This window comes from Phasianus colchicus, chromosome 19 (genome assembly GCF_987193195.1).
Source record: "Phasianus colchicus chromosome 19, bPhaCol1.hap1.1, whole genome shotgun sequence".
NCBI lineage: Eukaryota > Metazoa > Chordata > Aves > Galliformes > Phasianidae > Phasianus > Phasianus colchicus.
Genome location: NC_143454.1, coordinates 5252793 through 5280411, shown reverse-complemented (window position 1 = coordinate 5280411; position 27619 = coordinate 5252793). Strand labels below are relative to the sequence as shown.

Genomic DNA, 27619 nt, shown 5'->3' with positions numbered 1-27619 from the left:
ATTTCAAGCAAGTTCACAACACATTCATCAATTAGAAAAACAGATAGGATGCTTGTCTACTTTATGGCTGTAAGTGACCAGAGTTTTCAAATGGCACTGATGCAAATGTGAATACCAGCAGTATCAGTCACTGTACAGCACCGAGGACCTCACACATAGCTGTGCAATTTGCCAGCAAAATCCCAGTGGCTGAGCTAGAAAGATAGTATGGTTTCCTGGGAGAGTTCATCCAACAGAAAATATGCCTCTCACTTGGTGTATACACATTTTTTAAGACAAAGGTAATTATTTTTAGGAGTGCATCGGGATGAAGCCAAAACGGGACTTGGATCGACAGGCATAATTTAGATTCCTACGCTCAAAACAGCAACCTGAAAACTTCTGCCAACCCTACAGGCACCTCACTTGGTTCCTTTGAACTCCCCAAACTCCTCTGGTTTTGCTTCCTTGCTTGCTCAGCTGTTCCATGAAAAATGCTTCAACTAGCTTGGAGCTGCAGCAGGAACTCAGATCTTCTACCACTGGCAAAGTGGTAGGAGGCCTTATACTTTTTTACAAGGCCCCAGATTTTTTCCTCCTCCTCATCCAATGACTCTTGTATTCTTACTAGGAGACCAGTAAAACTAACTCCAGCACTGAAAAAATGCACCCAATGCAGTGCAATCAGCTCCCTGGGCAGACATCTTTCTTGGAAAGAAGGAAACTTGGGTCCGAATCCTTCCAGACAGAAGAGAAAACTGAATCTGGGTCTCCCGACACCCTGGCTAAGCATGTGGACACAAAACTGTCATGTAAGAAAGGGTCACTCAGGAGAATTTGACCTACCACGAGAATCAGGACCTCAATCTTTATCAGAAGGTGCCCATCTCTTTGACAGCACTGTTGTTCAGACACGGCCACCACTAGAGACAGCCTGCAATGCACAAGGCAGATCTCTGCTTGTGCTAAATTAGAGCAACTGAGACTGGAAAGTTTTAAATCCCCACTCCTAATTGCTTATTTAACTTGCTTGTTAAATTTGATTTTATACTCGTGTGCCAAAGGATCTCCTTGTTATGGACTTTAAAAAAAACGTAATAATATATAGTGTTTTAATATTGGGTTCGTTCAACTTTTGTTACTCTATTTAGAGAACCTTATTATACTTTTATTGCTATAAAATAGCTTTATTCTCCTTATGATTATTTTACAGGGCTCTAGATAGTTGATCTGGATGCTGTCTTATTAACTGTACCAGGTGGTAGAAATGCCAATTATCCTCTTTAATATCCATAATTCAGACTACATTGCAAGGCTGACCTCAGCGTCTCTGATACCCCAGGAGGAACTACATTATATCACTGAATAAGGGGTCAGAGATGAGAGAGCTTTTGGCAAGGGACTTCCACTGTGTAGATGAAAGCATCTCGATTAAAAATGGTGCTTCCTGCACAACATTGCTTTTCTCACACTTTCCAAACTCACAAGAGATTGTTTTCTAAAGATGGGTAAAATGATCCCTGTATGGTTTATGTAATATCTGATGTCTAGTTTTAGGATTTTTCAGGATGAAAGATACTGTAGTATAGTCATGCTTCAGGACTGGTTGTTCAGCATCCAAAAGTAATTGGCACTAAGAAAGAATAAAAAGATAGTCAGATGCCTCTAGGCTGCTCAAAATTGGGCTTTAGACTCTGTATATGCGATTTACAGGCTCTATCAGCTTCCTTCCCAAACACTTTTTAGTGTTAATGCATTTGTCCTCACCAATCCCCAGGAGGCAAGGCTTTGAAACAGCAAACAAGCAAACCAAGAAGTCAGAGCACACAGGCTGAGAACGAATCTGAGCAACAACTGTGAGTGCCTCTGCTCTCATTTGGGATGTTTCAAAGAACACAGACAGGTCTGAAAATCAGGTTCCTTCCAAGCATCTTCTTTGTAGGACTTAAAACTGAACCTCTTTCATCTGAGCCCCAAAGATTCATTAAACAGCCCAAAAAACCCAGCCAAAGACCCTAAGGCCGTGTCTATGGAGCGGGAACAAAGCACCAGCATACTGCACTGGAGTCCCCTTATATTTCCTCTTATAGCTCCTGCAGGACGTCCCAGCAGCCTAGCAACTCACACTCAGTGGTGTCACACCACTGCAAACCCCAGGGACACCAGTCAGAATCAATCCCAGGGTGTCTCCAGCCACCAGTTTGTACAAGAAACACAAGGACAGCCTTCTGAAAGCTCTCAGCCCAAGCGTAGACATGAAATGTAAACTATTTTCACAAGTGTTCAGCATGCAATCTATTTGGCTCTTTTGAAAATCTGGACCTTATTTAGGTGAGTAAATGAGAGCCAAGCTATTTTCAAAAGAAAAAAAAAAAAAAAAAGAGGGTTTAATAGAAAAGTCTGCTGTCTCCTACTCTTAGGCCTCTAAGTGGTGTGTGCTGGTGCATGGCTGGTGACTGGCTTTGTATTCTCAGGAGATCCTATGGCTTGCTTAAACATCTGTGGAAAGCCAACAGAAAATGGTGCACAAACAGAGCAGGGAGTACAAAATCAGCTTCATGCTACAGCAAATGCTCTGGGAAAAGGTTTGTATAGGTCTGGTGTCAACTGGTTCAAAGTCAAACCTGCATGCTGGTCTCCTGGCAGCGAAATCCATATTACAAAATCCCATTGCCTTAGTTCACTTCAGAACTGTCTCAGCTACTCATTCCTATATCAGTGGGAAATTTGGAAGTGACTTTGGATTCGCAGTTTCCTTTTGATAAATGTATTAAAAATACCAATATAACAGCTTTTTATATCATAATAAAAATACATGGAGGATTAAATCCTGCCTAACTCTTGCTGAGTTGGAAGCAAATTTGCGTGCTTTCCTCACATCCAGATTCGATTACACTAACTCTTAATGCACAACTTTGCCAGAAATGTTTTTATTAGACGAAATTGCACTTGGTCCAGAATGTGGCAGAAGAAATGATCTCTGGCATGCGTGGTAACAGGCCCTTTTCACCAATCTGAAATCTCGACATGGGTTTTTAATTTCAGCTGGAATTAAGCTTAAAAATTGGCTTTTGGATCAGCAGGAGATTGGACCCGATTATAGGTAATGCTGGACTTTGAAAGTCTTGGACAAAATCTTTTGGCCAATAGGATTTTTGCATTGTGTTCCTCAGCTGGGAAGCTCTGTGCCAGAGTGTACTCACATTCACTCTTAACTTTCTTCCTCTTGTTACCAGAGTGTATTTTACTCCTTAAAACAACTTCTTAAAACCCTTTATTTCCCAAAATAATTTAGCTGTGTCTGGAACCGTACTATCCCATCCCAAACAGTTTTTAAAAATATTGATAATTTTGAGAACGGCGTTGAAATAGCAGCCCTGAAAGAAAGTGCATAAATGAAAAGGGCCTGAATGGTTGACAGTCTTGTTTCTTTTTTCCTGGCTCACTTTATATTACTACTGCTGATTGACTACTTAATCAATTAGCCCGACATATTTCCAACATGTCTTTTTTATGAAGCACCTCTGGCATTATTCACTGCCAACTTAAAGGGAACCAATAATGGTTTGAACAGTAAATGATCATTATTTCTTCCATCGGATTTATACCTTTACATAAAAAGTACTCAAATCATTCCCACTGCCTTGCTGGAAGGGACTGCATCTCCATGTATCTGCAAAGTGATTCTCCTCGTCTTCCTCTGGGCCTGGGTATACCACCACTGAAAGGAGAGAGTTGCAATGAAGGACTGAAATTAACACAGTTTGGGACTGACAGCCATCTCATTTTAGTGGGCTGACTGCGTTCTGCATCACTGAGGACTCCTAGGAGCACAGGCAGCAAGATCTGTAACCAAAAGCGAGAATCAGGTTGGGAGTTGAGATTAAAATGAAGGACAGACTGAGGTTTCTGAAACCAGCCAAGAAAGCCTAGGTCTCAATCTTGCGAGATTCCCAAGGCAGGCAGATGTGATGTTAATTACATGATCAATACAGTTTCAAAGAAAGCACAGAAGCCACAATGACTCTGAGGACAAAAACATTATTTGAAGGGTAAAATGAAAACCTACTGAAGAAGAACATGAGATTTCTGCTCTAGAGAAGCCAGTCAATGTCCGCTGAGTCTCAGAATCACAGAACAACATAAAAAATGTAGTCTCCTACTTGAATAGTTTAGAAACATTTAAAGACGTCTGAAATAGAAGTGTAGACAAAACTGTGCAAGCACTCAGCAGCTTCCCAGATCCCTCAGCAGCCATACAGCAGAACTGCAATCACCTGCAATGAGTTCATCCTGCCCAAGCAAAGCAGGTGGCTGAAACATCACGTTGTTTACTGCAGAATCACGGGACTCCCATCATGCAGAACAGCAGTGGCAAATGTGTTGTGCCCTCCTTCATTCCTTTTGTTTCCTTGGACAAATTAATGAAGATTTCTTCTTCACTGAGAAAATTCTGGAGCCAACATCCCATGAGAGACATCAGAGTGAGATGCTGCGGCAGTAAGTACATAACCTACCCTTGACTTTATCAATTAAGATAATATTCCATAATTAGAGCACAACCATCAGAGAAGATGAAGGAACAAGAGCAATGATCTCTGTTGCCTTCATTTGCCTTTCTGAGAAGAAGCTGTGTTGTTGAACCAAACACTGAGGTGATAAATTTCAGTCACACTGTTGTTACAGAAGGAAATCAAGAAGCGCTTCAAGAATACATTCCAGAATGCCCTCTTGAGATGACTGAGGTACCCACCTACATGTAGGAAGCCTGGATTTTATTCAATGCCTGAGTAAAGAAAAGGAGGACTCTGCATCTGAATCATCTCAATCCAAGCCGCTGGATGGTGATGGTTTGGGAGGGATGTAAGCACATCTTCTCACCTCCCCCATCCTGAAAAATGTTAAAAGTTTTAAATCTGAGAAAAAATGAAAACAAACATTAGAAACTCAAAAAATGTTTTTTGTTGAATTGAATTCTCCTTTTCTGGCCAACTGTAACAAAAACATTGTAGAATTACTTGAGCAAAGCCAGATTTTCCAGGCTGGAACACAGTTGAGCCATAAAATGGAGACCATCACAGTTGTGTCCCTCCTGCAACAGATAACTGCGTCATTCCATCACTTGCAGAAATCTGTCATTCTCCATCCTGAAAGCACTGTGATTTTCAGCAATTAGGTAACACCATCATGGATAACGCAGAAGAGTGGTATCAGAAAGAACAACTTTGCATAGTAAATATAAGCTTGAGAGGGAGAGGAAATTTAGTTGATAAGGTTAAAAAAGGGCAAACTGGCAAAGAAAGGAGCTTTTTCTTTTTCTTTTTTTTTTTTTTTTCTGGTATGCATAGTCCTGTTTCTGCATTCCCTATTCAACCCCTTTTCTGTTCTGTTTACAGGAGAAGGAAATTCTTCACGACGGGACATTATCAGACTATACATCTACAACACTCAGCTCCATCAGACACAGCCCTTTAAAGCAGTCCCACCAACTCCTTGCACAGCAGAACATGCCAAAAGAGGAGCACTCATCTTTGGTCATGCCCCATTGGATTTTGCTGAGGCTTTGAACAAAGCCAGTGTCCATGGAACTTCCACCAGAACTCAGCAGGATCCTGATGCCAGCTTTTTCAGGTTCCTTGAAATATCCCCACTAGTATACAAGCTGCCCTTTTCCCTTCACAGTCAATTTTCTTGCCCAGAGCAGATCCACAGCTGAATTTTATGGACTAGGGATTTAAGGGTAGACGCATCCAACAGAATAATAAAACATGTCCCTCCCAAGGTGTCCCTAATTCCCTGCATTTACAGAATGAGGACACTGCAGGTTTTTATTACTGATGAACTCCAAGAGCAAGAAAATTTCTCTGTACTTATTGAGAATGATAAAGATGTAAGTGTGATTATTAATGTGCATCTCATCCATTTGCAATTATGCAAATACACATGCAAATGAAGCACAACCTTTGGGCTCCTGTCATCTTGCCAATGCTTCCCTCTGTGGCACAAATTTTGGGTAACACTCCTTGCTTTAATATCAGGTCTTACACTCAGGGCCCAGATGCTGTTGGATTTTGAGCATCACTCAGCCAGCTATTAACAGTATGGGTACCTTTGACTTAAACAGATGCTCAAAGTTCTACATACCATCCCCAAGCCTCAAAGCTTCTCCAGGGCAGGTTAGGAGGACACCAAACCCACCACTCACATGGGAGGCTTTGTAGTAAAGGATAGATACGTGAAGGAAGGCAGTGAGCATCGCTCTGCTTTGCTGGGTCTGTAATCACTCAAGAGACTATTTAACACTGGCTCACAGCGAAACTAGAGAGTATGCTCACCTTTCTGTTTAATTAAAGCATAAAATGTAATTGGTAATTTGTTTGGGAGCTCTCTTGGGATTCTGAGGAGCAGACCTGCTAAGGTGAAACTCATCTGGATGCAGCTGGCAGTGTGCTGCCTGCCCGCTCAGACACTGCTCACCCTCCCCACTGCCTGCCCCTGCCAGAAGCAGGATGAACCCACCTCCTGGAGGAATAAATCTGTTGCTTTAATTCCTCCCCAGCCACGCACACATTGAAAATCCTGATAAATAAAGAGGCTATAGACTTCTTACAAGAAGTGCTGACTGTACATCAAAGTTAGCATATTCCCTGTGCCGGTGTTGGGGGACCCACTGCTGGGACAGGCCATGACTCTCCACATAATGGTGCCACTGGGGCTGGGAGCACATCCTCCCCAGCCCCTGGAGGTTTAGTGGCTGAAGCTGAGCCTGGAGGTGCAGCCTGCCCTCCTTCTGCTCACCTTTAACCAGGAGTCCAGGCAGACCTGGTGCAGGCATCATGCTGCAGATACAACATATGTGGAAGCCCAGTGGTTCTTCCAAAAATTGTGCAATGCATACACACACACACACACAAAAAAAAACACAACAGAAGCCAAAGTTGATATCTTATTACACATAAACAAGACTTCTCTGCCTTACAGCCAGCAATTTTACTCCTGAACAGAATCAGAGAACATTAAGAACAAAGTAAGACGAAGAACTGAGCAGGCATGTGATGTGCTGGGTGATTTTCCCTGCAATGCAGTCTGTGCTCTGCATTCTCTCTCTTCAAGAGATGTTGAAACCCAACCCTGACTTGATTCCCATCAAAAAGAGTCACATAAATCTCCCAGATCAGAAAAGTGTGCAGAGAAAAGCATTGAATGGGAGTACTTGCAAGGTGACTGCTGCCATTGGCAGGTTCTGTAGGAGTCTCCTACACATCCAGCTCCTATGGATCACCCCCGGAAGAGAAACTTCGTCAAGGGAAGATGGGAAAACAATCAGCAATCAAAACAGGGGTTAAATACAAAAAGGCCCAACAGTTTAACTGAGCAAACATTTGGCAGAGTATTTTTAAACTTTCATTGGTGACTCTGGGACTGCAAGTGTGGGTGGAGGTGGAGTATAAGCCCTGAAGAAATCCTTTCCCAGCCAGTTATCTGCAAAGCGATGTCTGTGCAGAGCATTCTACTGTGCTCAGGACAGCAAGGAACTCTGAGTCCTGGCTGAGGTCAGGGAGGATTGAGCAAGCATCTTCCAGGGTGTTTGCACTGCCCCTCTCATCCCAGCAGTGGGGGACCAGTCCTCTGCTTCCAGGGATAGAAGCACATGGAAAGTTTCTTTTTAAGAGGACCAGGATCTGCAAGGAGCTCGTCTCCTGAAATACACTCCACAGTCATGCCTGGTTCCCCATCCATGCATTTCCTCAAGGCAGAAATCTTGCTTTGCTTCTTTCAAGACCACAAGGTCATTTCTTCCCCTCATATGTTGGGGTGTCCAGAAGGAATCTGCCCTGTTCCCCTCATCCCATCAACTCAGGTGAGAAAATCCAAACAGCAGTGGCCCACAGAAGATAACACACATCTTTTTCGCAGTCTTCACCTTCTAATGCAATTCAATGTGAGATCCCCAGCTCCTTTCTCATGCTCACTGCTGCTGCAGCACTGCCACCCCCAACGACCGCCTGCCTCTCGTGCTGGGCAATGCACAAACACATGGGGAAGGAGAAAAAGGACAGAAGGGAGCCAAGACTAAAGAAGCCCTTCTCACAGCAAAGGGCAGACACGCTGCTGCAAACTGCATTGATTTAGACAGGATGGTGTCTTCCTCAGCTATGCAAAACAGTTGAAAGGAGAACACCATGCACCAGCCAAAATTCTTCATGTAACAGGATGTCATCACAAAAGCAAGAGACGTTAAAAATGTGCCAAGTGACACCAGAATTTGAACTCTGAAGTGCTGCTGCATTGGAACACACTCCTCAAGATAGCCCCTTGGATTGACATAGACCAGTCTGCATTGTGAAAGTTGTTGTAGGTTGAAATTCAAAAGAAACTGGCTCCGTCTGCTGATATACTTTGTTGAGTCTACGCTTCACAAAAAATGCAGTGGCACCATTCAAAGTATGAGCAGCATAATTCATCATCAGCAAGATACCGTGTATGCTCAAGTCATGGACACAATTTTAACCTCAAAAACCCAGGTACAGCAGTTGTGCATGCTTGCTTAAAATGTCAGAAATGTATTGCTTGCTGTAAATCAGGACTGATGAATCCAGAGTGGAAAATATCTTACTCTCACACAGAACATCTGGGTACCTCTATTCAAAATCCTGTTTTGCTTGTGTCCCTTAGAAAGAGCAGAGAAAATACAGAATGTAACAGCAGATTTTCAAAGTAATTACAAGTCTAATTCTCAAACACTTACAAATTGTTGTCTGAACTAACTTTTCAAAAGATTTCTGCAAGATATCCAAGCAGAAAACAGATCTTTAGTCCCATGCAACTAACTCCATTCGTTCAACCATTTTTCTCATCCCAACAAAAGGGACAGAATGCTGGACTCCTGAAAAAAATATTGATGGTTTCAAAATTTGGGGCTGGGAAATGCTGAACATTTTTTCTTTGAAGCGGTACATTAAAAATTCATTGAAACAATCTTTCTTCTGTCTTAGAAGTGCTTGTTTCCTTCTGAACCCCAGCACGGTTGGATATTAGGAAAAATTTCTTCTCAGAATGAGTGGTAACGCATTGGCACAGGCTGCCGAGGGAGGTGCTGCAGTCACTGTCCCTGAAGGTGCTGAAGGAAGGTGGAGATGTGGCACTGAGGGACATGGTCAGTGGGATGGTGGGATGGGTTGGTGTTGGACTCAGTCATCTTGGAGGTCTTTTCCAGCCTTAATGATTCTGCAATCCTCAGGACATGCATCGAGAAAGGTCCAACCAGGGCCCAATAAAGCATGCTGGAATGGGGTGCTCAGCCACCACTGTCTCCTGTTGTGACATGACCCGGGCAGGGCGTTCATGAAGAGCTCTGAACAACAGAGTACCATGCAGACATTGCTGGAAAAGAATAAAACTTCAGCAACCAGAACAACGTTGACTTCAGTTTTGCAGCTATTTCACGTTTCCTTTCAAAAGAGAAAAGTAATGAGAAGCCTGGGAGGACGCATTACCGCCAGCACCGATCCTCCATATGCATGTGAACTCAAGTAACCTCTTATTCATCCAGGCCCTGAAATAGGAAGGCACAGTTCTGGACAAGCATATTGATCTGGATTCCTGTAACTATCCCTTTGAAACACAAATAAACTATTGTTGAAAAAAAAAGCCAACAGATCTCAGTGTGTGCTCCGGTTCCTTTGCAATGTGTACTATCTGACTACAATCCATCTTGGCAGCGGAACAGCTACGCAGGCGTTCTTCTGAGCCAGCTCTAATGTAAAGGGATGCCAAGTATGTCTTCCCTTTTGTATTTACAGTAATAGTCTCAGCTTTCCCCACCACTGGGAGTGCTGTTGTAGATCAGCTGGCAAAAAATACACTTATCTAAAAGGACCACTGTAATTCCACTTGAAGCTGAGCTGTTTTGCAGGGGTTGTCGGCGAGGACCTTCTCCCACATTAATCTGCAGTGAGTAAAGTCGTGGTGCTGTCACTGGCACAGAGCTGACAGCAGCGCCTGCTCCTGCCTCCCCCCATGGCCTCAGCCCAGCTTGCACAAAACTGCTGGGCTGTGGGGGCTCTCAGGTCTGAGCAGTGCTGGCTGCTCTGGAGGAAGGAAAGCCAGGGTGAAGCATGACAGCAGCGGGCCCTGGGAAATGCAGGCATACAGATGTTGAATGTAACGGCGCTGCAGTGGAGGCAGGGCTGTGCTGGCCTCCAGGAGATATCAAGGAGAGGGTAAGGATATGGGAGGTCCAAGCAGCATCTCTTCACAAAGGAAGAGGAGAAAGACAATGGAGAAAGACTGCATCACTGCACCAAGCAGCCTGCACACAGGGCTCTTCTGGGGAAATACCATTTGCCAACTTCAAAGCTGCTCAGCACTGCTTCTGCACAAAGATGCCTCCAAATGGCTCGGTGATACTGCCAGCAGGCCCCTCAAAGTAGCTTTGCAAAGAAAGTTCTGCTGCTGCTGGGCTCAACACTAAAAACAGGAGCTAGAGACCAGTTTCCATGACTTGCAGTATGCTTAGACCCACAGGTCTCAGCACCGCCCTGAGCAAAACACCTCTAGGGACACACAGCAGGCAGAACCAGTGCAGTGATAGCAGGCAACATTTTGCACACAACACAGACGAGCAAATGTGTGCTGGATTTTCAGGGCACACATACTCCACATACTTTTTCTGAGCTCCTACACATGCACAACAGTCTGTGTCCTACAGTCTGGCCACTCATGTCATTTTTTTCACCTATAGAAAGGAATGATACAAATCCCCCACCAGCATGACAGCACATTAGGCTTACCACAGCTCTGCTGTGTTCTGCTTTGCCACATCTGTCCAGTGTAGCATGACATTCTCTCTTAACAAAACAAACAGGGAGTGCACTGAGGATTCCTTGGCACAAGGGGTGAAGGAGGAAGAACTTTTTTTGGTCCTTCCAGGAGATCGATGCTCTTGGGTAACAAGGCTTTGCCCACGGGACTGTGCAACACAGCACAACCACTGAAGTCTGCACAAAGGAACTGCAGGGAGTAATTCCCCATTGGTAACAGCAAACAGAGCTTCAAGAAGTTGGGAGGTCTGAACACAGCCCATGTGCTGTCCCCTAAAGCAGGGCACAGCCACCATCCAGCCGCCCTCTCCTCTCCATAGCATAGGATAACGCACAGGTTTTGCCACAGAGCAAAATACTCTCAGCAGGAGTTCAGAAGGACTTTCTGTTGTCGATTTTTTAAGGTGATAACTTGTGTAAATAAACCACCTCCCGCAACCATTTAACATATAACATATTATACCATTATCCTAATTTATATTTTGTTAAGCCTTAGGGGATTTAGCTGAGAGTGCAGATCCATTGAAGCAAGTGCTATAAAGACACACAGTAGAAAGCAGTCCGCGCTCCAATGAATTTACAGTCTGAGCAGACAAAAGACAGGAGAAAGGAAGAATTATCCTCCAGGCCCCACCAAAACAGCCAATAAACTTACCCCACTTCCTGCTGACTTGTGCTCCAGAACGTCAGCTTTCATTAAAAAAAGCAACAACAACAAAAGACATTTCTAGCTCCTGTGGTTGTAAAAAGACTCTTGAAGACGCGCTAAATCAATGCAATCACATTTACCCAGCTATGCAGATGACTCTGGAAAGAGACACAGCCATTCATCTCTGACAGAGCCCAAATAATTACAAGTTTCTGCAGCCACAGAGTTCTCCATTTCAGTGCAGCTCCTCTCGGTCTTTATTGCCCTGCCTTACTTTGTCCTATCTGACATCGTGACTTCGCTTCCTATTTTCTAACCCCAAATCAATGTCTCTGTGCATGTTCCCAGCACAACTGCAGGCTGCAGCTCTAAGCTGTGGGGCCTGAGCTGGTGTGCACCTTACACTCAGTGGTAAGAGCAGCATCGCATGGGAATAAAAGATGTGGGTCTGAAGTGTACTGTGCTGAAGCAGACCAGAGGAACAGATCAAGGCGAACAAAGAGAGGAAAAACACACCAAAACAAATGGCCATTGGCCACAGCAAAACCTACTGCCTAAAGCACATGTCCAACAGCCACAGTCTGGGGGACAAGGGAAATTTCATGGAAAGGAAGCAAAGCATTCTTTATTGCATATACCACAAAACACGTGAATCACCCACACACAACTTCACTGTCAGAAAAGAGCTCATGGGATTTCAAAAAGCATCCCCACTGCACATGGAGACAGGAAAGAGCTCAATGTCTTCAAAGTCAGCAGCTGATCCCAAACCACATCTTCCGCACTGCACCCACCACACTGCTCTCTTCCAACAGGACATATTGCATGCAGGTAAACCTCCCTACCCGTACACAGCCACAGGCATTGAAAGCACACAAAGCTTTTCAGTGCAATCCCAAGCCTGTCCTCCCACCCTGGAAGGACACAGCCAGTCAACGCGGTGTTGGGAACACGGCACACAGGGAACATGCTGGAGCTTCCACCACCTGCTGGCATCCTTGAGACACATCTAGCTCTGCGAGCTGCACCTCCCCTGCCAGCAGGAAATAAATCTTGTGGTTTTAGAGTTGGAGAGTGAATCCATATTCAGTTAGGAATTTATGGTGACTTTATGGATCCCACAAATGCTTCACTACCACCATTTTCTGGAAACTGTACAATTCCTGCAGTTCATTCACTGCATTCAATTGCTTTTTTTTTTCTTTTTTTTTTTTTTCAGGGAAGCACTTCTAATTGCTTTTTTACAGATATGGGTTTCTGTAAAGAACAGAACATGGCTTATATTGTATAAAATGTTACCATAGCCTTTTCAACTATATATAGCTTTTACAGCTAGTTTTAATTTCCCCAGAGTGTTCATCCCACAGGGTCATATCCATGCAACTCCAATGGCTGCACACCAGAGTACGTTTGACACAATAATCACAGTGCTACAACTCACACAACGTTTTCTCATATGATATCTGCCATCTCAGAAGGGCTCTTTCCTTTCAGCTCCAACGGAACGTACGACAGTAAGCACATACCTGCAGTCTGCACTGATTTACACATATCCAGACACTGTTACCAGCCCCTAGGTCCCCATGGCTGTTTGTTTGTTGTTGGGTGGGTATATTTTGTTTTTAATATCGCATTGGATTGTTCCACTCTTTCCCTGGAAACATCCGTACGCATTTTTGCACCACAAGCACTGCAAAGCCAGTATCAATTTTCTTCCTTTATATTAGCCCCTCTGGTACCTTTACATTAACCCAGAATGAATCGCTGGCCTCCCAGTCATTTCTTGCTACATGCAGTTTTCAGAAACGGTATAACTCACATTTCAGAGAAGGCCTGGTGCACTCCTCAACTGCTGGTGCAATGGCTCGTGTTTCCTCCGTGCACACATCGTACATCTGGGCAATTCCTGGCAGCTCCTCCACTTTTCTCCCACCTCTGCATCCAGCATTCTGGCAATGCAACCCCACTGCACACAGTGCAGCACGCTTGGGGTGCCTCCAGCCATCCCACCAGCGTGGGCTGTTTGCAGTGAACAGGGTCAGCCCATACAGTCAGGTTTTGCTGCCAGCTCGGTCCTTCTATCCACATGGCTCATCTCTCTGCTGAACCGGCTCTGTACAAAAAGACAAGATGTGCATGTTTACTTCGAGTGCCTTGCAGAAATTAAGTCCATACCAGAAACAAAGACACAGCACGCAATCAGAGCCAACATTTAATCAGTTGCCCATCCATAGCAAAATCCAGGTGAGCTAATAACAAAAAAGAGCCTGTTAAGTGTGTGCTGCACTGGTGAAATCTGCGTTGTGGTTAAGACTGAGGCAGACTGAGGTGGATGAGAGAGTTTAAGCCACCAAAAAATCCAGTGACTGGATTATGCTGGAGAAATAGGGGAATGCAAGGGACACATTAGTGATTGGGGATTTGAGCCTGGAAAAGAAAAACCCAAATGTGACTGCAGCAACATCCCCTTTTCTCACAGAGGACATGGAGCACTCAACAGTCAAGACTGAATGTACACCTTCTTCCTCTGCCTTTCCACTCCAAAAACACCTCAGTCAATCTTGCTGATGCCAGCAACTCTTCTGGGCCCTGTGAAAGTCACTCTCAAACCCAACAAATTCTTCCAACCTGAATTTTCCCTTACTAAGGGAATAGTAGTAGCACAAGAGAGTCCGAGAGATTCAGAGGCTGAAGAGCATCAAAAAGGGGCATCTCTTTGTACCAGGAATAAGGAAATTAAAACAATTATTTAATGAAAACAATGGAAAAAAAAGAGAAAAAAAAAGATTTTAACACAAAAGCACAGAAAAGACACATTTTTCCACCTTCCTGGTCAGAAGTCTCCTTTCTTCATCAGCCTTATCCTTTCCTCTCTCAAAAATGTTGTTGTCCCCATTTTACTCATGAGAAACTGGAGCATAATAGAAGTTGGTTGGGAGAGGCCATGCAAGGTTTGTATAGCAGAGCAAGAATAAAATATTTACAGGATTAAACACCCAGTCCTTTTCTCCTTAAGGCACCGGCAGGCTGAGAGGTATTGACTTCTTACAGCAAATCTGTCTTGACAGCTACAGTAAATCTGTCTCACGACAAGGGTGTTAGGATCAGCCCACTACACTGCATGACATAAATCTATCCCTTATAGTTTGAGGAACAGGTGTAGATTTGGGTATTAAACCCATGGAAATCTCCTGTTACAAAACCCCAAACCTCATGAAAAACATCTGTTTCTTTTAGGGTCTGAGGTCCAGATAGCTGAGGTTGGTGAAACCTTTGGTTGGGGTTAATACCTTTGGTTGGGAGAAAAAAAAAGCAAGACTGAGATTCAAGAAACAGTATAGGTCCATAGCTTTGGCATGATTTTCTTTTTAACTTTTGGACAACTGATCCTTTGACCATCACATGAGAACTGGTGCCACCTGGTCTGTTTAGCTTGCAGGCTCCTCATGGAGAGGACCATCTATCTGTACAAGAACATGCAGTGCTCAGGACCCGAAGCCCAGAATCAGATCTGAACATCAGATCACTTAAAATACAGAATAAAACCCTATCAGATACATTCTGATATCCCACCCATTATTAGGTATAGTTTGCTTTGGGTTTTTTTTTCCTTTTTTTTCCATAAAAATTCCAGCCGAAATCCCATGGAAAACACCCAAGGGCTGCCTGTTCCCAAGCACAAAGTGCTAAAACCCAAATCCTTCAGTCCACACTGGTGCCACAACCCCAACACCAAGCCCACCTCACACAGCAGTGCCAGAGGGCAGCTCCGAAACAAAACTGAGCACATTTAAACGTGACTGTGTTTGTAGTAATTCAGGCTGCACTAAAGAGTCACTGTGGGTACTGTACTGGTAATGCACTGCATACATTTGTACACCAAACACAAATCCATTTCAGTAGTTCTCTGCCTGTTATTTTTGAGGGGAAACATCCCCTGGTCTCGGGGCTGATGAGAGCCTGTATTTTCCCTTCTAATCTGAACTGCCTATTATTAGCAACCCTGTTTATAGAATGCCCCTCTGCCTTATATATATTCCAAGTTCCCCAGTTTTCCACTCTGCATGGGTATGTGGCAGGGGAAGACACAGAGCACTCAATTACTGGCATTTCAATGTGCCTTTTGCAGCGCACTCCTACACTCAGGATAATCTAATTACACAGGGCAGAAACCTCACCCAACCATATATTTTCCTTAGGCCCTGTTGCCACCAGCTACTTTTACTCATTGAAACAGAGTCCCCCTCTTTTTTTTTTTTTTTTATTTCCTTCTTTTTCTTTTTCTTTTTTTTTTTTTTTCCACGTCGTTAAAAATTTATTATTTAGTCGAATGATGACATCATCTGGAAAGGGACCCAGGCTGTGGTCATCAGGGCCTTTTTCTGCATTACAGAGAAGCCGTTTCTCCTCTCTCTCTTGCAGATCATTAATTTTTAAAATAGAGCTTTGCTTTAAATACATCCAGCTCATTTTGCTTTTGGCTGATGAGTCAGAGGAGCTGTCTTTCAAGCAGGCTGATGCCCCATGCCATGCCATGCTCCCTGCCCAACACAGCACGTGTGTTCCCTGCTGGACTCCAGACTGATCTGCCCCTGCAGAGCCCATCACCCAGCCCTCACCTTGTTGGGAGCAGTTCTAGGTATCGCAGTTCTGCTCTCATCCACTTAACTTTTCATCCAGCCCTCATTCAAAGGGTAGTAGCTGCAGAATGTGCATTACCTGAGGGAAGGGGAGGATGATTTTTCTCAGCTGTGTGCATTTCTTTGTCCTTTGGCATGCACAAGGCTTTACAAACATTTCTCTTACTTAAGGCAGTATTTTGTGGGTGTGAGTTCCCTCAAATAAAATGAGTTTTACTACCCCCATCCACATCTGGGTATTCACAGAAGCATGGAAGATCACAATGGGCCATGCAGCCACCTTGGAAATGCTTTAACATGACACAGCAACCTAGGAGGAAGGGACAGGGCAGGTCTCATCTGAATGAGGATGCAGGACATGCTTCGAGAATGGGGATGTAAACATCACTTAATTTTAGATACTCAGCCTGAATCACAAGACTAATCTCTCCAGACTTCTTGTACACTTAGTAGAGGAATAAAAACATTTCAGAAAGCAAGTTAGAGCAGCAACTTAATTTAGATGTACTCTGACTCCACAGACTAAAAGGAGGAAGAAAGTGACGCAGGGAGCCTCCTAACTAAGCTGTAACCCATAAAAATGGCTGCAATGAACCCAGAGGAGCCTGGCGGCGATGGGTGTCTGAGCAGGGCTCACACAGCAGGGTGAGAGCTGCCCTGGGCTCTTTAACGAGCACAAGTGGCTTCAGCTTTGGTTTTATGCTTACTCCAAGCACAACACCAGTCTTCCAGCTGTGCTGGGGCATGAGTTCAGGACAGGTCCATGAAGAACAGTGCTCACCATTCAACCATCTCCAGCTATTACTTTCCTTAGTGCCTTGTTTTTCACTGAATTTTCCACATCCTAGAACAAGCCCATCCCTTAGCTTATGAGCACTCAGATGCTACAGAAACCCTAGCATGGGATGCATGGATTCAGGTTTAAGAAAAGCAATATGATTGTCACTTATTTTGTTATTGTCATATTACTTTCTATAGCTCTCTAGTCAATAGAGAGAGCTGTCAAAGTTTGTACACAGAAAACAGTGTCATACCCAGCTTGTGAGGAGAATATGAAAAGGTCAGAAGTATAAGCTGGCTGCTACATGGATTTGTGCTGTAATATTTTCTTGGACTCAGTGACAAAGCCCATCAGAAAGCCCAGAGTGCTTTGCTCCCACTCCAATCGCTGCTCTCCCCTCCAGCTCCTCACCCTGAGCACTGGCAGGTCCAGAGCTGCCTCCTCACCCCACAGGCTTCCAAAGGAAAAGCTATAGAGCACTCAATGATCCTTCCTTCTTGGCTGAAATGACCAGAACAGATGGGAGAAGGAGATGAAACAAATTAAAAAAATAAGAATTGCAATCAAATGCATTTCAGTGCACTTTATATAGAGATATAACTACAAGAAGTATTCTCCTAACACAGTTTCTCCAGGGAATGGCAAGGGCAAAGAAGGAAGAATGAAAAGCTATATGGTGATAAATGGAAAAGACCAGCCTATAAGATAATCTCTGGGAGCAAGCTATGGAAATTTTCAAGGAAAAAAGAAGTATCTCACATTCAGATTGCAGCAGAGAGCCTGCTTTAAAACTCCTTGTTTCACCTACACCTCTGATTCTCCTATTCACTTGCCAAGCTCCAAACACCCTTCCCAAGACCTCCCACTGCCCCCCATGAGGACACCAGCCATCCTCCTGCTCAGCACCCAGCGCTGAGCCCTCTGCACTGCCTGCCCCAAGGGTGCTGCCGGAGGAGGGAAAGGTTTTGTATGCAGCAACGAGTGGAAATGAATTAAATTATGGTCGTATTAATTCAGGGCAGCCACCCAATCCTTTCATCAGCTTGATTCTCCTGCTACTGTAGCGATCTATAAATGTGATAAACTTTAAATGTTGTATGTGCTTTAAGCTTCATAGGAGACTACAAATATTAACAAGTGGGAAGGAAAGGGGGATGCAATACAGCACTATATGAGACTGCCGAGGCCATGAATACACAATCTTACACTGAACATTCCCAGCACTTGGGACAAGGCTTCCAAACACAGCACAGCTCCCAAGGTAACATACGAGGGGACATTTCCAAGCCCCCCAGCCACGTGGGATGCTTTCCATCCCTTAGGTCATTTGCTGCCTCAAAAGGAAATGTTGTGGGGCTGTGACCGGTGCCAGCACACCGATCCATTCAGCCTAACCCTTCACCCTGCAGCCCAGACAACCACAGGCGTGTGGTTTGCAGAAAGTTCCCTGAACTTCTGAACTCTCCTTTTTTCTCTTAGGTGGGGAATTAAGTGGACTTAGTCAGAGGGAGCTGCAGGCAGGGGCTTTGAAGACAAGGAGCTGGCAGTGATAATGCTTGGTGTGCATGTGCACGAGGAGTTTTTTCCCCTCAGCCCTGAATACCGTGTTCTACTCCTCAATGAGGAAAAAAAAAAGCAACAGGAATGAGGGTAGAAGCCTTCATATGGCAATGAAATCACTTCTTCCTAATCACCGTTGGAGCCTCAGCAGCAGGAGAACAGCAGGTCACAACCTAATACCTTTTCCAGTCATAAATTTCTAGATATCTCCAGTAATAGGTCTGATCTCAGTTTACTGGAGCTGGGCTTTTTTTTTTTTTTTTTTTGGTGCATTTTTCTCAGAATAGCCTTATGGAAGAGCAGCTTCTTTACAGGTAGTGCCTGAATTTATGGAGCTTTATCTCAGCCAGAGAATGACCATTAAAGTCCATATTTACATCTACAGCCAAATGGGTAAACAAATACTCAGTAATGCTAAAAGTCAAATCTCCATTAACTGTTATGGAGCTGAAGATGAGATGAAAGCTCGCAGGCATCGAGCCTATAGCTGCAATGTGCTTTCCAGGAATGGAGCTGTGCTGCCATCTTACCTTCCAGAAGGATCAGGAGGAAAACTAGCAAGTTTTGCTCTCTTTTTATAAATGAAGACATTATCCTAAACCAATGTTTTCTCTTTCGAACCATCCCCACCACCTGCACACACCCAGTCTCAGCCTTCCACCTGCACAATAGAAAGTTAAGAAAACAAACAGAGCGCTGGACGCGTTTTGTAACCAAAACATCCAACAGCAAGAGGGGAAAAAAACCCAGGAGCACACGCACAGTAATAGCTATTTTCCTTTCCTCCTGAAGCACCACAATGAAGCAATTAGGCGTGTTGGGCTTCCCAGCCTGCGTCAGCCAAAGCAAGCGGCCGGGCAGCACGGAGGTGTGGCGGAACGACTCCTACCAGATATGATTCACTAGCAACAAAAACAGCCCCACGGTCCTTTTTTACTTTCAGGGGGATGAGGACAGGTTTTCCACCAGCAGAATTTTCCGATTAGAGGAATTTTGCTGTAATAGGATTGATGACATAGGTGTCAGTATGAAAATAGGAAGGAACCCGAAGGTTTGGCTACGCTGGGAGGCTCCCATACCTGAAGTGCTGCACAAAGCTCCTCGTGGTCTCTGAAGGACGGGAAACCCTCTAATTTACCAGAGAAAGGAGAATGTGCTCATATGCAATGACCTCTCTGGAATTACACTGAATGGAGAATGAAGGAATACCCACAGAACACACCGCCTGCTGCTGGGCATGCAATGGGAGCCCCCAGCCTGGGCTGCGGAGCACGACATGAATTAGAAATAGATTAAACAGCATCGTGTAGCTGTGTTCTGTCACCAGACATCAAACCCTGCAAATCACCAGAGCCACTTTACGTGTTTTATGTTCTGAGATGTGTTTTTAGTTCTGATGGCCTTTGGCGTACAGCTTTCGTATCAACGTGCCTGTAAATCTGCATTTGTTTTAAGGGTATTAAAGAGGGAACTGGCAGTGATTCTTATATTTAGTTAGCTTGGCACTTTCTTTTATAAAGATTCTTTAAGTCTTTTTTTAGAAACCTGAAAAAATCCTATGATACACCCACTACAAAATTAAATTGAAGGACAGGCACGTGGGGGAAAAATACTATGGCGATTTCCCTCCGTGTCAGCAGGCACTCACAGCTCGATGTTTTGCATTATGGCACACAAGCCTTTGTAATTGTTTCTCGCAGTGATGAACATTAGATGAGACATAAAGCTGAGGTTAGGGGCGTCTGGGACTTCTGTCTGCCATCCTGAGGAGGTCTTCATAGCAAGCAGGTTGTTGTACCTCAGTGGGGAGCCCAGTGCCACAAACCAGAGTGCAGTTAAAGCCCACGTTGGTCTGACAAATGACTAAATTACTGCAGAATACATTTGAAGCGCTGTGTCAATATAAAGTTACATGTTTTTGCAGCTTGGGCTCACTGCAGCTCGCGGTGCACACAACCAGAGATGTGAGGGGTGCATCTTCCAGCCAGATTGTTTGTAACCATCGACCAGTGGGTAGCATTCCTGCAAACAATTAAGCAGATGATTTCTTCCCATCCAAGGCTGTACGACCACAGCAAGTGGAATCATCATTTTACACCCAAAATGTGCTTTGGATGAATAAACAAAAGGGAGGCATGAAACTAAAATACAAAATGTTAATTTTCCCTGACTTTTTTTTTTTTTTAATAGATAACAGAACAATGTCAAAACGCATGAAGAACAATTTAACTGCTCTTTCAAATGAATGAATCAGCCATGGGATATGGGTCTATTAATACCAGATTTCTAGTAATAGGTAAAACCAGACCTAGACAGAATAATTCATAAAAAGAACCAACACCCATAACATTGGCAGGAACAGTGCATGTTGTCCAAAAAAAAAAATGGCAGGAAAGTTCATAAGGCTTCTACAGTAAAATACCTCATCATAAAGACTTCTGTCTTATAAGAAGACAAGAAAACACACTAGTGTACAAAATCTCAAACTAAAAAAATATTGTTGTGTGTCTATATTTATTTTCCATCCCATCTAAAATTGCTTCCAACTCTTATACAGTGAGGAGCAGGAGAGCAGGGAAATGGGAAAACATTTTTTTTTTTTTTCCTTTTCTCCAAAGCTCATAAACTTGATGGTATTTAGAGAAGAATAAAGAATTGGCATCAGCTCAGTCCATCAATTACAGAAGTCAGTCTAACCTAAACTTGACATTTATCATTTGTGGATATTCCATGCCAAAGCAAGAGTGAAAGACATGAAAGCTTCTCACTCGAATGAGTATTTGCCTTAGATACACCTGAATGTACAAACGAGCATCTCAGATACACCCATTACTGCAAACAGTACCTTAACTGAGCAGCAAGAATCACACTTGCCTGCCCAAACCATTTAGGAGCACGTCACCCACTAATGACATACCGAAATGTAGCAGTATTCAGCACTGTGCTAAAAGATGTGCTGATTCATTGATGCTCATTCTTTCACTTCAACAGCAAATAGCTGAGTTTGTCTCAAATAAACACGTGCAAATAAAGCCACCCTTTCCATCAATATACTGTGTTTTGTGTACTTCGTGCCAATGGGAAAGATGTTGTAAGAAACGTAGCTCGAGGATGGTCAAAGAAAATTGCAATTAATCTGCCAGAAAGAGTTATGGTAAATATTATTATTATGATTATTAATGATTTGTAAAGCACTGTAAATCTCCATGACAGTAATTATGATGCTTTGTATATATGGATTTGGCATTCCGCATATACAAGCACTTGGGCTTGAACTCTTCCTAGATCATTAGGAAATCAGAGGTCATATCATCGGTCACTTGAAAAGTAATTTCCTGCAGATTTGCTGGCAATTCTCAGATTTTCCCTCGCTGTAAAAAAGGTATTAATGATTTCTCTCCATGCAAACCAGCTGAGATGGAGGCTGCGATTCACGGCCTTTCAAGCACAGTGACCCAGAGCTGCAGAAGAACAGCAAGGCTGGATCCCCTCCTGTGTCACCAGCACAAATCCTGGGTGGGTGCACGCTCTGGGGATGAGAAGTGGCCAGCAGGGAGCCCATGCTCTCAATACGTTGTTAGTTCCAAAGATGTAGAAAGCATTAATCTCCAGGGGCCTCCTCTCAGTATGTGTCACTTAATGTGTAGAGAAAAGCAGTGGAATGGAACTGATCTGTGGTTTTCATGCTGAACGTCCATGTGGAGGAACCTCTTGAAGAAAGGAGTGTGCTCCTTTCCAACCCAATTCTCGCGACCTACACATGGGTTTCTGGAAATCTGTGATTCCAAGTAGGGAATTCCCACAAAGCATGGCTTGCTATTAAAAGAGGAAGGAGGCAGCTCCTTATCTCCTCTTGCAGGATCAATAACTTTTACGCTGGCAGTACTTCAGCTGCACTTGGTGCTCTGCCCTCTTTTTTAGAAGATTCCTCCTCTGGCGATAAGCAAAAAGGACATTACGAGTCAATTTCATTGAAGATTAAATCCAAGTGTCCTCTGCTCAGCTAAATAAGCAGCTTCTGCAGTCTGAGTACCAGACAGAAATAATTCACCCACTCCACCTCCCCGCTTTTCAGGCCAGCAGGAGCAGGCAGGGATGTGCTGGGGGGTGGGCAGCCTGCAAGCACAGCACAGCAAAGGGATACACGCAGGTTGAGGTGATGGTGGTGGCTGTGAACGTTGACTTTCACTGCCCCAAGCTGCCCAAACAGGGAATGCCCAGTCAAGCTGAGCTCTGACATGACATTATTTCTCTATAAAAATCCTAAAACTGTTGGGAGTGCTTTATCCACCGTATTATGACTGAGTTCAATAGCACTACAAGTCCAAGCCTTGGAGTGATGGCTTTATGGGAACATCAAAAGCAGCGAGAGCCTGACCAACCCTCCTGGACTCATGCACACATCTCCTACAAGGAGCCGAAAGCGGCTGCAGGCGGCGTCCATTGGGAACTTCCCAAAAGAGAACCCAGCCTGAGTTACAAGCGGGCCCACACACACACACGCTCAGCTTCACAGCCCATTGCTTTCCCAGGAGCGGAGTCTGTGTTGTCTGCACCAAGGCAATATATCTCTTTATGGCCTGCCAGTGACTTTACAGAGAGATAAACAAAGCTTTTAAATCAAAAGGAGACGGAGCAGAAGAAAAAAGTTTGGCACCCCAGAACATAGGCTGCTATTTGTTTTTTAACCCTTCCCAACAAACAGGAAAGCAAGGAGTTCCTTATGCAGAATCTAAATACCAGGCGAGAAACTGGAAACTTAAGGGTGGAAATTTAAAGGATTCTCCTAAATTTGGAAATGTACGGCAAGGCCTTTGCTCAGAGAAGCGTGGGCCTGCATCCATTTAAAATAATCTGAGAAATGTAATCTGATAAATGGATGTGCCACTGCAAGGAGCTGTAGGACAAGTGGTCCCAAAGTACTACAGTCCTCAATTTGCTGTTAACCAAAGATGTGAAACTAGACATGGGGACAGGGAGGCACATCTGCTACACACCTGTACACCAGGAATGCACAAATCACTACTGAGCCATCACTGAGCTGGGGGGCCTTTAGGTCAGGGAATGGCAGGTAGGACCACAGCTCCACCAGTGACCAGATGGGATCACTTCAGAGCTGAGAGGAAAGCTGAAATTTTCAAAGGAATCAAAATCCAGAGCTGCTGTGGGTAGCAAACATCTGAAGGACCCAAAGCATTCCAGTGACTCATTTCATTTCAGAGTTTCACTTCACCTGTTTCATGGATGTGGGACATGGTTTGTATTCTTGGTGCTAGGAGAAAGAAAAACATCTCCCTCTCTCCCAGTCTCTTGGTACAGACTGAAAAGTCCTTCAACTTTTCACTGAATTTGAGTGTGCTCAAGGTTTTCTTCCATTCCCTCATAGAAAACCACTGGTACATGCAGGCAGGTTAGCAGTTTGTGTATGTGTGCAGTGACTTTGTCTCCCTGTTTGCAGCCAAAAAGGGATTTTTTTTTAAGACAGCAAATCCTTTCACTAAGATGCTGGGCCCATACAAACCAATCTTATGTCCACCTTCCCAATCCTAGCCCAAGCCAAGCTTTTACAATAGAAGACCCGCTCAGGTCAGGTCTTGCACAAGATGATCTGCAAAACTATCAACTAGAATACAGATGAAGCTGCAAATTCCTTCCTGGCTCCTCTCTCCTGCTGCACACATAGGGGCAGACAGAACCCAAAAGCCCAAACCCTACACAGAGCAGCTGCTCCCACAGCTTTGAGCATGAACCTTCCCAAAGTAAACCCACCATCTCAGCACAACAAGACACCTTGTGGCATTGGCTACTTTTCACCCATGACTCCAAGTACATAAAGACAACTACAAATTCTGATTTTTTAATTATTATTTCTAGCATTTGTGCTTTTTTTTTTTCCTTGTGATCACAGCTGAAATTCCTACTAGCCCACAGGGAGCGGAGAGCAATAACTTTAAATGGCCTCATAGATGCAGCCATGGCCAGAAGCCAGCACTAATTTCCAATTTTGCTATGTTGAAGAAAGAGGGTGAAAAAAAATATAAAAGGAAAAGAGAAAGAATGAAAACCAGAAAAAAACAGAAATATCCCTTAATGTTAGTGAGAATTGGAAAGTCCTGCTGGTGGTTTCACTGACAGGTTTAAGTTTCTATTTAAAAAAAATAGAAGAATTTGGAATATCTGTTTAAAATCAGAGTGAATATTTTTCCTTAGACACAGAACATCCTTGTGACATTCAGGTCTTTGCGTACTGCAGGCAGGGTGGAATTTTACTGACCAAATAAAGCATCGTCACTACTTGAGTACAGCAAACATTTGTAAAAACACATTAAACATGTCATAAATTAACTGAATTTGGGAGCCTGTAAACACTCACTTGAACTTACAGCTCTTTGATTTCACCAGCACATCCAGATACATGCATGCCCAGAGAACCCTAAGCCATCCCTTAACCTGCTATGGCATTGGATTTTGGCTCCTTTGCTATTTTCTAAACATTTTGAACCTATTTGGTCTCTTCACCATTCCCTCCACTGACCATAGATGAAAACTAAGTGCACTTGGGGAAAGATATCTGGCAGCCCCTTTCCATAAGCTCTTGCTTACCAAAGTCATGTTTTTGCCATGAAAAAATGCACTTTCAGCAAGTGCTCATTAAGACAAAGTAAAATTTTGTGCCACACAAGGAACAGATGCAAAGCAAAACAGAACTCTAAGAGGGATTATGCAAGGAAGCCAAGGAAGCATGGAGCTGCCCACATGCTGAGAACATGGAGATGCTCTTACAGGGAAGCAGCCTGCACCAGCCAAGGCTACAAAGTGGAACTTTAAAAAAAGAGACTGAAAGGTGAGGAGGACTAGCAGGTAGTCCAGGTTTGGTTTAAAAGGAGTTACAAAAAGAAGCATAAAATGCTCAAAGGCGTGAGGAAATGAAGAATGTAAAAAATAACAACTCATCCTATTGTATCAAATAAGGCACTGGGCTGTTCAGCTTGGAGAAAGCTCTGGGGAAACCTCATTGCGGCATTCCAGTGCTTGAAAGAAGCTTATAAACAGGAGGGAGAGCGACTTTTTATATGGTCTGATAGTGTAAAGACACAGGGGAATGACTTTAAATTTAAAGAGGGAAGAATTGGGTTATGTGTTAGGAGGAAATTCTTTACTCAGAGGGTGGTGAGGCCCCAGCACTGCTGCCCAGAACCATGGGTGCCCATCCATGGAGGTGCCCAAGGCTGTGGATGGGCCCTGGCAGCCTGAGCTGGGGGGCCGGCAGCCTACAGCAGTGAGGTTAGAACTAGATGATATTTAAGGTCTTTCCAACTTAAGCAATTCTGTGATTCTACAAGGGACAAGAAAAGACATCTCCTACCCTTCACTTTGGTTTCTTCCTCTCCCACTTGCCAGCTTTTCAAATTCCCTAGAGAGCGTCCCATAGTAAATGACCTTTGTCTGGAGGCTGCCTCTCCTATCTTCCCTGGAAAAGGATGCATCGTCACGCCATCTCCTTTTGATCTCAATAACCACTCCTCAAGGATGCCAGGCATCTCACTGCCTCAGGTGTTACAGAGATGAATCAATATTCTTCAAGCAGAGCCATTAGACCCAGTGCTTAATTTTAGATGAAATGATCAGTATTAGTTCTAAAGGGCTGCCACTAAAGCCAAGGACACTGCTACTGCTTTCAGTGCAAAATCTCCCTATTTGCCTATGGATAATCCTGATGGAGCATCAGATACTGAGCCAGAATGGCAAACCAGTAAGAACATGGTGAGAAGTATCCCAGGAACAGCTGGGAACACAGCTGTAGAGGTAAGGGGATGATCAGCGTTGGGTGACAATGCGTTGCTTCATTGTCAAAGGCGCATAAGCTTTCCTCCACCCTCAATTTCAAGTCCTCAATAGTAGATCTATTCATTTTTCATTGTCTGCTTCCTTTGTTCTTGACCTATCTGACAGAAAAAAAAAAGACCAAAATCCTGAGGTAACACTCAGTGCCACCTGTGAAAGCAACACTTCTGTGACCCACAGCCAGCATGTGAATATGGTGCCCTAGGACCAGAGGGTGCCTCCTACGGTGCAGATGCATCTTTTCTCCTGAATGCTGATTGCTCCTGTTGGTCTGATGCCAAAGATCCCCTCTTATGAGACACCCTCACCTCTTTTTCCACCTCTCTTCTCTGCAGTAAATTGGGAGTAATGTTGCAAGTTCATCGCTGCCTGAGTACCACTCAGTCAAATCCAGTTCAGTGCATCACAACAGACATCAGGGTTTAAAGAAAAAAAAAAAAAAAATTTTTTTTAAAATCAAAACACCCAAACAACAAACACAGATATAATTTCTCAGCATTTTATATCAGCTGTGAGCCCATGAAGAAACTGAGGTAATGTGGTCCAAAAAAACAGATGTTAACCGAGGAGACACGTCCTGCACTGCAGGTCTTTGGCAGTAACGACTGACCTGTACTAAAAGCTTCATGTATATGGGGGAAAATTGCCCCTGTGAGCAAAGACTGAAAGAGATCAGGGCAAGAACCAACTCAACTGTTCCATGTGTAGGTGCCAATGTCCAGGTGTGCAACTCCTACTTGCTAACAGGACACGGAACTGAAGAAATGCTGTAAGAAAAGATGACACTACAGAGAGATTCAATGCAGGAGGATTGGGGCTGGTGGGATCCCATTCCCAGCCCTGCCAGACACCCTCTGAACATCACTGGAACACTTTGGTCTGGTTCTGCATTTAGCAAGTGGATCTCATCGGATGGCCTCAGCTCACTGCAAAGTTTGCAAGCCTCTTGCTCCCAATATGTCTTGAGATTCCCAGCTGAGTGCACAGCGAGAACTGACACAACAACAGACTGCTGACCATCCAGCTTTAAACTACTTGACAAACAGCACTGAGAAACACGAGAGATGCTACCTTGCACAAGCAAATGAATGGGCAGAGCAGCATCCATGGTAGAGAGCAGCTCAGCCATAAGCTCACCCAAGGACAGCTCTGCTTTCTGGGCAGACACGTCCGCTGTGTTGGAAGGCAGCCCGCGCAGGTCTGTATTTTGCCAGGCTGATCTGAGGTCTGTGGGGAAAAACGGTAATTGTTTCTTTTATTTTTCATCTCCCCCCCCGCATCTCCCTAACAGCTCCGGCTGCAGCCACATTCTATTTTTTCCCCTTACAATTGTTTCAATAGA

The 27619-nt window shown here is 44.1% G+C and overlaps 1 protein-coding gene across 2 annotated transcripts in view; it reads right to left on the bottom strand.

The window, feature by feature from the left end:
• The window catches only part of PAPPA (pappalysin 1), a 345861-nt gene that overhangs the window by 205740 nt on the left and 112502 nt on the right, over positions 1–27619 (bottom strand). For both annotated transcript variants that reach the window (XM_090121651.1, XM_090121650.1), the window contains one exon: positions 13271–13564. The gene's annotated coding sequence lies outside the window, so the exon portion shown is untranslated. The remainder of the gene's footprint in view (positions 1–13270; positions 13565–27619) is intronic.